This window comes from Balaenoptera physalus, assembly GCF_965194825.1.
Source record: "Balaenoptera physalus genome assembly, chromosome: 3".
In the NCBI taxonomy this organism is placed as follows: domain Eukaryota; kingdom Metazoa; phylum Chordata; class Mammalia; order Artiodactyla; family Balaenopteridae; genus Balaenoptera; species Balaenoptera physalus.
In genome coordinates this window covers 115,277,071-115,290,146 of record NC_138890.1, presented here as the reverse complement: position 1 = coordinate 115,290,146, position 13,076 = coordinate 115,277,071, and the positions used below count along the sequence as shown (strand labels likewise).

Genomic DNA, 13,076 nt, shown 5'->3' with positions numbered 1-13,076 from the left:
TTAGGATCAGAAAACAATTTGGCATTTGGATAATGAGAAAGACAATGTAAATTGCTATCCAACTAGCCTAAATAGGAACTTGGGGGGAAATTTATAAAGACCTATAAAACAGTTCTAAGATTTAAGGTCTCGTATCTGTCTTTAACTGCATATCTCACGACAATACTTAATTAGTCTTAAATCAAATATTCATGCAAATATTTTAAATTGTAAATCTTGAACTTCAAATCCGGTAAAAGTCCTTCCTAGCCTAGGGACCGGCTACGCAAAGGATGCTCAGAGAACCAACAGCATCGGCACCACCTGAGGTCTTGTTAGAAACACTGAATTTGGGCCCCAGCCCAGCCCACCTTAACTGAGCGATCCACGCGCTCATTCAAGTCTGAGAAGCACTGGTTTAGACTCGGGTAACAGACCAGACTTTTGGAATGCAAGTGTTGTCACCTGGTGGTCACAGATGACTTCTTAGGCGATGCAGGAAAGTTGTTAGTACTGTTCACAGACTGCTTTTTTCTTCCCCATTAACAACCTAATTTCTAGTTTAATCTTTTCATCACCACCTCATCGATGGTCAGAAGCTAACCCTGACTGCTGAGAGAGACTATAGCTCAGGTAACTATCTGTGATTTTCTGAGGTGGGAAAACAATGCCAAGATGATTACCCTTTTGATTTGGGGTGAGATTAAATGAGAGAAAAGAGGATGCTTGGTGTGAAAGCATCTGAATGGCTGGAGTACTCCACTGATAATACAGTGCATTTTGACAGATACGATCCGGAACTTTAAGGAGTGTGTTTTTCTCTCACTTGCTTACTTCTGCTTCTAGAAATAAAGCAGCCTATGTGCAATATAAGTTTTCAAGAGTGCTTACAAGCAGGCCTAAGCTCAAGAATATGTTTGGTTTAGCAGTTGGGGGAATTTCAACTCAAACCCAGTTTTTTTTTTTTTTTCTTTAACATCTTTATTGGAGTATAATTGCTTTACAATGGTGTGTTAGTTTCTGCTTTATAACAGGGTAAATCAGCTATACATATACATATATCCCCATATCTCCTCCCTCTTGCATCTCCCTCCCACCCTCCCTATCCCACCCCTCTAGGTGGTCACAAATCACCGAGCTGATCTCCCTGTGCTATGCGGCTGCTTCCCACTAGCTATCTATTTTACATTTGGTAGTGTATATATGTCCATGCCACTCTCTCGCTTCATCCCAGTTTACCCTTTCCCCTCCCCATGTCCTCAAGTCCATTCTCTATGTCTGCGTCTTTATTCCTGTCCTGTCCCTAGGTTCTTCAGAACTTTTTTTTTTTTTTAGATTCCATATATATGTGTTAGCATATGGTATTTGTTTTTCTTTTTCTGATTTACTTCACTCTGTATGACAGACTCTAGGTCCATCCACCTCACTACAAATAACTCAATTTCATTTCTTTTTATGGCTGAGTAATATTCCATTGCATATATGTGCTACATCTTCTTTATCCATTCATCTGATGATGAACACTTAGGTTGCTTCCATGTCCTGGCTATTGTAAATAGAGCTGCAATGAACATTGTGGTACATGACTCTTTTTGAATTATAACCTAGTTGGTTTTTAATTCAACCTTATCACAAAACTTGATGAAGTGCCATCAAGTTATCTAAAAGAAAGCAGATATTGCACAATGGAAGAGCTGATGTCATCCTTGGAGCTGCCAAACCATAAACAATTTGGAAAGTGAATTTTTTTAAAGGGAAAATATAAAATATGAAAAACATGTAGTTCTTAGATTTGCTTACATGCTCTTCCAAGTGTCTGGTGATTTATGTACATTTTTTTCCATTCTTTTCTAGTTTGGTTTCCACTGTCAATATTTTCATTTTAAAAGAATGTATTGAGCTCAATGAAGAATAAATGTGACCCTTTGTAACTTGTAGAAAGATTAAGAAAAATAACCTCACATAAATCTGAAAATATGGTTGAAATTAGAAAAAAAGAGAGAGGTTTAGATTTTTTTGTCTCTAACATTAAAATTTTTAAACATTAGTTATTAACAGAAATCAGGTACTACATTCTAACTTGTCCAAGAAATAACCAAAGTCTAACCCTCGACTTTCTTTAAATGAAATATATATCTTACAAATAATTCTTACATCTCAGGCAAATGATTATAAAGGAGGGTGGTACTTGAGCTGACTTTCTTTCTCTTTCCTCTTTTATTCTTATTTTCTCTTTTGAGAAAAGAGCTAAAAGTCAGGTAAGTACCAAATTATTACCTGGAAGGAGTTTTTACAAAATGATATAGAAGAAAGGCACTGAAACGAATTTTTCTAAGTGGTCAAAATAATTGTGACTTCCTGATTAAGTCATTATAAATTATACTAGTGTCAGACTCTTATTTACCATCAATTAAGCCAAATCTAAGGTTTTTGTCTTACTTTATGAACAAACATTAGCTATTACAAATCAAGTACTCTGATATCTATCTAATCTCTTTTTAAAAGATATTTAAGTCTTTCCCAAGTCTTTCCTTTTTCCACTTGTTTTTAAATAAAGAAGGACATGTATTTGAACACTGCTTTTTGTTGTGCCACTGCTCTAGACACTTGGGGACAGTTACGAATACAAAAGACAAACTGCCCTTGTGGAATTTATATTTTAATGGGAGAGGAAGATGATAAACAAACAAGTATTTAAAATATAATTATGCCAGATGGTGATATGCACTCTAAAGAAAAGAAATGCAGGTATGGGGGAGGGGAGGGAGGGTGCCTAGAGAGAGCCTAGAACACAGTGCATTGTCAACATTCGTTTCTTTTCTTTATTTTCCTTCATGTGCTTTCTCTCAATTCCCTTACTTAAATCATGTGTGTACCCTGTTCAAAACTGCTTATGTGGACACATTTAGGAAAGGGGGCAACTATCACAGGTATCTAACACCCCTCACATTTTCAAGGGAGGAGTTAAAGCTGGCTGACAGCTCCTTTCCTGAGAAAATAGTCCAGTGCCCCAGGAGATGAGTAAGAGACACACTAGTAGACTTTAACAAACATTTCTAACTTGGAAATCAGGGCAGGTCAGAAGAACAGAAAGGAAGCCTCCAAGTGAGAACCTCTTTCATTACTATGGGTCAAGAGTATTAGAAATCACCTATGCCAGGAAGCCCAAGAGCATCTCTAGCACACTAGATGGGAAGATTGCATGCAGGGGGTCCATCCTAATACAGGGTACAGTAGCACAAGGAAAGGAACCTGCATACCTGGAACAGAATTGGGATTGATGAGAAATGACCATAAAACTGACTCCACATCAATGGCTACATCAAATACAAAGAGATCACCTAAAGATTATTTTCCCCTTTTAGGATGGCTCAGTGCACCAGACCACTCCTCCTCATCCACTGCCTGTTAGATCACTGAACTAGTTCTCTATATCTCATGTAAACTAGTTCTTCTGTTTTTATAGTTGAGATTATTCTAACAATATACAGAGATGGAACCCAAAGATAATCCATCTATGCCATTTTTAGCAAAAACCAGCTAAGTTACACTCAGTAACAAAACAATGCCAACATGGAACATATTAAAATATACAGAAATATGAAACTATTTCACAACATAAAAGAAGGAGACGAACATATCACTGGAGGCAGAGGCACAGCATACCTGAAAACTATTTACTGAAGAGAAAGCGGAAGCTGTCAGCATCAATTTTGTGTACTTCATACAAACAAGTGAAATATTAACTCTGTGAAGGAAGAGGCAAAAGATATAACAATAAATCTGGTAATTTTTTCTTAATAAAAAGAGCTGGGGGAAGCCTATAGAAAGGCAGGGAGGAAAGATAATTACCATTTTACATTTTGAAAAGCCCTTGGAAGCATAAAAGAGAAGTAGAATGAGATCTGTGAAAAAATAAAATAAAATCAGCAAAGTGGAACTCACCCCAGACTATAGGGGAAAAGGGCAAAGACATAAAAATGAGAAGTGAAAAAACATATATATGAAGGGAAAAGTTTATCTAACACACATGTAAGTGGTGTTACTGCCCAAAAGACCAGAGTACATTTAACAGAGATAAAATCCAAAGATAGATCAGATAGAAACCTCCCTGGGATTTAAAACAAACAAAGAAACAAACCCTGACTTGTGCAGTGCTCACTGTGTACCAGGAAATGCTGATGAACTAAATCCAAAATACATTGGTGATATAAATATTTTTAACTATCAGTACCAAAGACAAAACACTATAATTATCTAGGCAGAGGGAGAAAAACTGGATACCTGCAAAGCAAGGCTATCAGGGTGTACTAAGGTTACTTTTCTGTAATAATAAACGTCAGAGACCATAAGCAATGTCTACAGAATTGTGAAGGGAAAAATTGTGACCTTGGGATTATTTACCCAACAAAGTTGTCATTATGCGTGAAAGTAACAGAAAGATTCTCAAATATTCAAGGCCTCAGAAAGCACACCACCCATGAAATTTCTATGGAAAGAAGATAATTCAAAGATGTACCTAAACCAACGAAAAAAAGAATCAAAACGAAAATTCTATCTTAAGATAAAATTAGTTATAGTAAAAGGAAGCAAACACTGAAATCTATAAGTAAGTTACATAAAATTAAATTTGTTCTTCACTCCTACACCCTGGGATCACTTCCCAAGTAAACTGACTACATGCAAGTCTTTGTCTCACGTTCTACTTTTTTGTGAACCAAAACTAAGACAGTGAACAAGAATGAATAATTCAACACACGATGCTGAAAATATTAACTGAATAAAAAAAAATAGTTCTCTAACTGATGTCTCATAGTAAATGTTCATTTCTGGCAGTATGGTGAACTAGAAATCTCAATAGACCCTCCCTCCAAAAACAGCAAAACAACCTATATAAGTTTATTTTTAAAAGAAAAAAGTTCAAATGCATTGGTGATATGTTAAGAAATTAACATTGGGACTTCCCTGGTGGTGCAATGGTTAAGAATACGCCTGCCAATGCAGGGGTCATGGGTTCTAGCCCTGGTCCGGGAAGATCCCACATGCCGCAGAGCAACAAAGCCCGTGAGCCACAACTACTGAACCTATGTGCCACAACTACTGAGCCCGTATGCTGCAACTACTGAACCCCCATGCCTAGAGTCTGTGCTCCACAACGAGAAAAGCCACTGCAATGAGAAACCTGCCCACTGCAACCAAGAGTATCTCCTGCTAGCCTCAACTAGAGAAAGCCTGCATGCAGCAACGAAGACCCAACACACCCAATAAATAAATAAATAAAATTACAATAAATAAATTAAATTAAAAAAAAAAAGAAATTAACTTTGAAAATTATAAGGTGAGGACTGCTGCTTCCAACCAAGTAGGAGAAATGGGAATGGTGGTTGAAAGGTACAAACTTCCAATTATAGGATTCAGAAGTTCTGGGGACCTAAAGTATAGCATGGTGAATATAGATAACAATACTGTATTGTATACTTGAAAGTTACTAAAAGAGTGAACATAGGAGATTGGTTCAAGATGGCGGAGTAGAAGGACATGTGCTTACTCCCTCTTGCGAGAACACTGGAATCACAACTAACTGCTGAACCATCATCAACAGGAAGACACTGGAACTCACCAGAAAAGATACCCCACATCCAAAGACAAAGGAGAAGCCACAGTGAGACGGTAGGAGGGGCACAATCACAATAAAATCAAATCCCATAACTGCTGGGTGGGTAACACACAAATTGGAGAACACTTACACCACAGAAGTCCACCAATTGGAGTGAAGGTTCTGAGCCCCACGTCAGGCTTCCCAACCTGGGGGTCTGGCAACGGGAGGAGGAATTCCTAGAGAATCAGACTTTGAAGGCTAGTGGGATTTGATTGCAGGACTTTGACAGGACTGGGGAAAACAGAGACTCCACTCTTGGAGGGCACACACAAAGTAGTGCGAGCATCGGGACCCAGGGGAAGGAGCAGTGACCCCACAGGAGACTGAACCAGACCTACCTGCTAGTGTTGGAGGGTCTCCTGCACAGGTGGGGGGTGGCTGTGGCTCACCGTGGGGACAAGGACACTGGCAGCAGAAGTTCTGGGAAGTACTCCTTGGTGTGAGCCCTCCCAGAGTCCGCCATTAGCCCCACCAAAGAGCCAGGTAGGCTCCAGTGTTGGGTCGCCTCAGGCCAAACAACCAACAAGGAGGGAACCCAGCCCCACAGATCAGCAGACAAGCAGATTAAAGTTTTACTGAGCTCTGCCCACCAGAGCAACAGCCAGCTCTGCCCACCACCAGTCCTTCCCATCAGGAAACTTGCACAAGCCTCTTAGATAGCCTCATCCACCAGAGGGCAGACAGCAGAAGCAAGAACTACAATCCTGCAGCCTGTGGAACAAAAACCACATTCACAGAAAGACAGACAAGATGAAAAGGCAGAGTGCTATGTACCAGACGAAGGAACAAGATAAAACCCCAGAAAAACAACTAAATGAAGTGGAGATAGGCAACTTTCCGGAAAAAGAATGCAGAATAATGAGAGCGAAGATGATCCAGGACCTCGAAAAAAGAATGGAGGCAAAGATCGAGAAGATGCAAGAAATGTTTAACAAAGACCTAGAAGAATTAAAGAACAAACACCTAGAAGAATTAAAGAACAAACAAACAGAGATGAATAATACAATAACTGAAATGAAAAATACACTAGAAGGAATCAATAGCAGAATAACTGAGGCAGAAGAATGGATAAGTGACCTAGAAGACAGAATGGTGGAATTCACTGCTGCGGAACAGAATAAAGAAAAAAGAATGAAAAGAAATGAAGACAGCCTAAGAGACCTCTGGGACAACATTAAACGCACCAACATTTGCATTGTAGGGGTCCCACAAGGAGAAGAGAGAGAGAAAGGACCCAAGAAAGTATCTGAAGGGATTATAGCCAAAAATTTCCCTAACATGGGAAAGGAAATAGCCACCCAAGTTCAGGAAGCTCAGAGAGTCCCAGGCAGGAAAAACCCAAGGAGAAACATGCTGAGACACATAGTAATCAAATTGGCAAAAATTAAAGACAAAGAAAAATTATTGACAGCAACAAGGGAAAAATGACAACATACAAGGGAACTCCCATAAGGTTAACAGCTGATTTCTCAGCAGAAACTCTACAAGCCAGAAGGGAGTGGCATGATACATTTAAAATGATGAAAGGGAAGAATCTACAGCCAAGATTACTCTACCCGGCAAGGATCTCATTTAGATTTGATGGAGAAATCAAAGGCTTTACAGACAAGCAAAAGCTAAGAGAATTCAGCACCACAAACCAGCTCTACAACAAATGCTAAAGGAACTTCTCTAAGTGGGAAACACTAGAGAACAAAAGGTCCTACAAAAACAAACCCATAACAATTAAGAAAATGGTAATACGAACATACATATTGATAATTACCTTAAACGTGAATGGATTAAATGCTCCAACCAAAAGACACAGGTTTGCTGAATGGATACAAAAACAAGACCCATATATATGCTGTCTACAAGAGACCCACTTCAGACCTAGGGACACATACAGACTGAAAGTGAGCGGATGGAAAAAGATATTCCATACAAATGGAAATCAAAAGAAAGCTGGAGTAGCAATACTCATATCAGATAAAATAGACTTTAAAATAAAGAATGTTACAAGAGACAAGGAAGGACACTACATAATTTTTAAGGGATCAATCCAAAAAGAAGATATAACAATTATAAATATATATGCACCCAACATAGGAGCATCTCAATACATAAGCCAATGGCTAACGGCTATAAAAGAGGAAATCGACAGTAATGCAATAATAGTGGGGGACTTTAACACCTCACTTACACCAATGGGCAGATCATCCAAACAGAAAATTAATAAGGTAACACAAGCTTTATATGACACAATAGATCAGACAGATTTAATTGATATTTATAGGACATTCCATCCAAAAACAGAAGATTACACTTTCTCCTGAAGTGCACATGGAACATCCTCCAGGATAGATCACATCTTGGGTCACAAATCAAACCTCAGTAAATTTAAGAAAATTGAAATCATATCAAGCATCTTTTCTGACCACAACGTTATGACATTAGAAATCAATTACAGGGAAAAAAATGTAAAAAACATAAACACATGGAGGCTAAACAATACATTACTAAACAACCAAGAGATCACTGAAGAAATCAAAGAGGAAATCAAAAAATACCTAAAGACAAATTAAAATGAAAATACGATGATCCAAAACCTATGGGACGTGACAAAAGCAGTTCTAAGAGGGAAGTTTATAGCAATACAATCCTACCTCAAGAAACAAGAAAAATCTCAAACAATTTAACCTTACACCTAAAGGAACTAGAGAAAGAAGAACAAACAAAACCCAAAGTTAGCAGAAGGAAAGAAATCATAAAGATCAGAGCAGAAATAAATGAAATAGAAACAAAGAAAACAATAGCGAAGATCAATAAAACTAAAAGCTGGTTCTTTGAGAAGATAAACAAAATTGATAAGCCTTTAGCCAGACTCATCAAGAAAAAGAGGGAGAGGGCTCAAATCAATAAAATTAGAAGTGAAAAAGGAGAAGTTACAACAGACACTGCAGAAATACCAACCATCCTAATAGACTACTACAAGCTACTCTATGCCAATAAAATGGACAACCTGGAAGAAATGGACAAATTCTTAGAAAGGTATAACCTTCCAAGACTGAACCAGGAAGAAGCAGAAAATATGAACAGACCAATCACAAGGAATGAAATTGAAACTGTGATTAAAAATCTTCCAGCAAACAAAAGTCCAGGACCAGATGGCTTCACAGGTGAAGTCTATCAAACATTTAGAGAAGAGCTAACACCTATCCTTCTCAAACTCTTCCAAAAAATTGCAGAGGAAGGAACACTCCCAAACTCATTCTATGAGGCCATCATCACCCTGATACCAAAACCAGACAAACATACTACAAAAAAAGAAAATTACAGACCAATATCACTGATGAATATAGATGCAAAAATCCTCAACAAAATACTAGCAAACAGAATCCAACAACACATTAAAAGGATCATATACCATGATCAAGTGGGATTTATCCCAGGGATGCAAGGATTCTTCGCAAGTCAATCAATGTGATACACCATGTTAACACATTGAAGAAGAAAAAGGATATGATCATCTCAGTAGATCCAGAAAAAGCTTTTGACAAAATTTAACACCCATTTATGATAAAAACTCTCCAGAATCTGAAAGAGAAATTAAGAAAACACTCCCATTTACCACTGCAAGAAAAAGAATAATATACCTAGGAATAAACCTACCTAGGGAGACAAAAGACCTGTATGCAGAAAACTATAAGACACTGCTGAAAGAAATTAAAGATGATACAAACAGATGGAGAGATATACCAGGTTCTTGGATTGGAAGAATCAATATTGTGAAAATGACTAAACCACCCAAAGCAATCTACAGATTCAATGCAATCCCTATCAAATTACCAATGGCATTTTTTACAGAACTAGAAAAAAATAACTTAACATTTGTATGGAGACACAAAAGACCCTGAATAGCCATAGCAGTCTTGAGGGATAAAAATGGAGCTGGAGGAATCAGACTCCCTGACTTCAGACCATACTGCAAAGCTACAGTTATCAAGACAATATGGTATTGGCACAAAAACAGAAATATAGACCAATGGAACAGGATAGAAAGCCCAGAGATAAACCCACACACCTATGGTCAACTAATCTATGACAAAGGAGGCAAGGATATACAGTGGAGAAAAGACAGCCTCTTCAATAAGTGGTGCTGGGAAAACTGGACAGCTACATGTAAAAGAATGAAATTAGAACATTCCCTAACACCATACACAAAAATAAACTCAAAATGGATTAGAGACCTAAATGTAAGACTGGACACTATAAAATTCTTAGAGGAAAACATAGGAAGAACACTCTTTGACATAAATCACAGCAAGATCTTTTTTGATTCACCTCCTAGAGTAATGGAAATAAAAACAAAAATAAACAAATGGGACCTAATAAAACTTAAAAGCTTTTGCACAGCAAAGGAAACCATAAACAAGACGATAAGACAGCCCTCAGAATGGGAGAAAATATTTGCAAACGAAGCAACTGACAAAGGATTAATCTCCAAAATTTACAAACAGCTCAATATCAAAAAAACAAACAACCCAATCCAAAAATGGGCAGGAGATCTAAATAGACATTTCTCCAAAGAAGATATACAGATTGCCAACAAACACATGAAAGAATGCTCAACATCACTAATCATGAGAGAAATGCAAATCAAAACTACAATGACGTATCACCTCACACCAGTCAGAATGGCCATCATTAAAAAATCTACAAACAATAAATGCTGGAGAGGGTGTGGAGAAAAGGGAACCCTCTTGCACTTGTTGGTGTAAATGTAAATTGATACAGCCACTATGGAGAACAGTATGGAGGTTCCTTAAAAAACTAAAAATAGAACTACCATATGGTCCAGCAATCCCACTACTGGGCATATACCCTGAGAAAACCGTAATTCAAAAAGAGTCATGTACCACAATGTTCATTGCAGCTCTATTTACAATAGCCAGGACATGGAAGCAACTTAAGTGCCCATCAACAGATGAATGGATAAAGAAGATGTGGCACATATATACAATGGAATATTACTCAGCCATAAAAAGAAATGAAACTGAGTTATTTGTAGTGAGGTGGATGGACCTAGAGTCTGTCATACAGAGTGAAGTAAGTCAGAAAGAGAAAAACAAATACCATATGCTAACACATATATATGGAATCTAAAAAAAAAAAAAAAGGTCATGAAGAACCTAGGGGCAGGATGGGAATAAAGATGCAGACCTAGCAGAGAATGAACTTGAGGACGTGGGGAGGGGGAAGGGTAAGCTGGGACAAAGTGAGAGAGTGGCATGGACATATATACACTACCAAATGTAAAATAGATAGCTAGTGGGAAGCAGTTGCATAGCACAGGGAGATAAGCTTGGTGCTTTGTGACCACCTGGAGGGGTGGGATAGGGAGGGTGGGAGGGAGGGAGATGCAAGAGGGAAGAGATATAGAGATATCTGTATATGTGTAACTGATTCACTTTGTTATAAAGCAGAAACTAACACACCATTGTAAAGCAATTATACTCCAATAAAGATGTTAAAAAAATAAATAAAATGATCATATTAAAAAAGTAAAAAAAAAAATTAGGTAATGAAATAATATATCAGGTGATCTGCATTCTGTAAGAATGTGTGCGTATGTGTATGTCAGTCTGTGAGTGAGGGTGTGGAGGGGAGAGTGAGAGAGAAGAGAAAAGCACACCAAACATTAATATTAACAATGGTTACTTTGGGGTGGCAGGATAGTGGAATTAGAGTGATTTTTACATTTATCCCTGAGCGTTTCTATATTTTTCAAAATTTCTAAACAAAAACCCTCCCATGTATTATTTGTGTAAAAAACAAACAGGGAGCTTCCCACTGCAAACAAGATCAAGGCTAATCTCCTTTGTCTAACAACCTATCCTTATTTATCTTTCGCATCTCTTCTTTCCTGCCTTCCCTTTGCCCCCAGAACAATTTTACTCACACACCCTTTTACTGACACACTTCTTCGTCTTGGGATTGATCTCCACCTCAGGAAATCTTACAACCATGTTCAGAGCAAGGCTCCCTTCCTTTCACGAACTAGCCTTGCACAGCAGCTCTCTATCAGACTTTAGGGCAATGATCTGGCAGTTAATCAGGCAGAACTGGTAACATCTCTACCACGGTTGACTTCAACTGTATTTGATTCTCTTTTAACTTTTTGTATGTTTTTGTTCTTCTCTTCAAATCAATTATAAGCACTCTTTGTATTTTTCATCAGAGTAGTTATCTGTGGTAGACAAAATAATGGTCCCCCAAAGATATCACCTGTAAGCAAGTGACCAGAACCTGTGAATATGTGAGGTTAGATGGCAAAGGGGAATTCATACTCCAGTGGAGTTAAGGTTGCTAATCAGCTGACCTTAAAATAGGGAGAGTATGCTGGATTATCCAGCTGGGACTAATGTAAGCACAAGAGTTCTTAAGTGGAAGAGATGGATGGAAGAGGTCAGAGGAGGAGATGTGATGACGGAAGCAAGGCTGGAGTGATGTGCTCTGAGAAGGACTCAACTCTTCACTGCTGGCTTTGAAGATGGAAGAAGGAGAAGATGGAAGAAGGAGGCTGCGTGCCCAGCAAGGCAGGCAGCCTCTCGAGGCTGGGAAAGGCAGGGAAATGGATTGTCCCTTAGAGCCTCCGGAAAGGAACGCTGCCCTGCTGACACCCTGGATTTTTGTCCAGTGAGATCCATATTTTAACCTAGATAAATTTCTGCTGGTTTAAGTCGTTAAGTTTATGGTGATTTGCTCCAGCACCAATAGAAAATTAATACAATGTTAACTATTATCTTCCTTCATTCACATTAAAATCAAGAAAGATAAAACCAAAGTTGTTGAAATAATAAATTTAAAACTATACTTTCTGAGGAAGTCTACCTTAATCACCCCAAATGCCTCTCATTATTTCTTCATTTCTCCTTATGCCTATGTATTTGATTTATTGTCACTTATCATTTGTTGCTACTTTATTTTATAATTGTGTTAATACCATTTCATGGGCATATATATTTTTCCTCTGATTCAAAAGGCTCTTCAGAAGCAAGGACCATGTATTTATTCTCTAGGTATTTGCTGCCAGTGGTAGCAGATTTTATTCTATAAATGCCCGATTACTAACATCTTACATTATGGGTTACTTAAGGCAGACCATGTCCTCAGCTTTCTGCAGTGTACTTCTCAGAAATGTTTTTACAAGTTTCATTTCAGCCTTATACATAAGCACCCTAAAGCCCGTAAAAAAATCTGACCAGATTAGTCAACATTTAGAAAGTGGACTTAATACACTTTAATTCCACTGGATTTGTCCCATAAAATTTAGTGAGGTTTTATGTTTTTCCAGAATTTTACAGTTGACAATTTCAAGAACGGTATATATCTTTACCCTTACAGGCTATAAGACTGGGAAATTGAGGTAGGAAGATGTCTGGTCTAGACTGGGAGA

General features: G+C 38.0%; 1 protein-coding gene and 1 long non-coding RNA gene across 3 annotated transcripts in view; both read right to left on the bottom strand.

Annotated features, from left to right (window-relative positions):
• Window positions 1–13,076, bottom strand: part of LOC309659055 — a 430,937-nt gene that overhangs the window by 58,761 nt on the left and 359,100 nt on the right. The gene's annotated exons all lie outside the window — the stretch shown is intronic.
• Window positions 1–13,076, bottom strand: part of ARSB (arylsulfatase B) — a 200,537-nt gene that overhangs the window by 58,761 nt on the left and 128,700 nt on the right. The window lies entirely within an intron of this gene.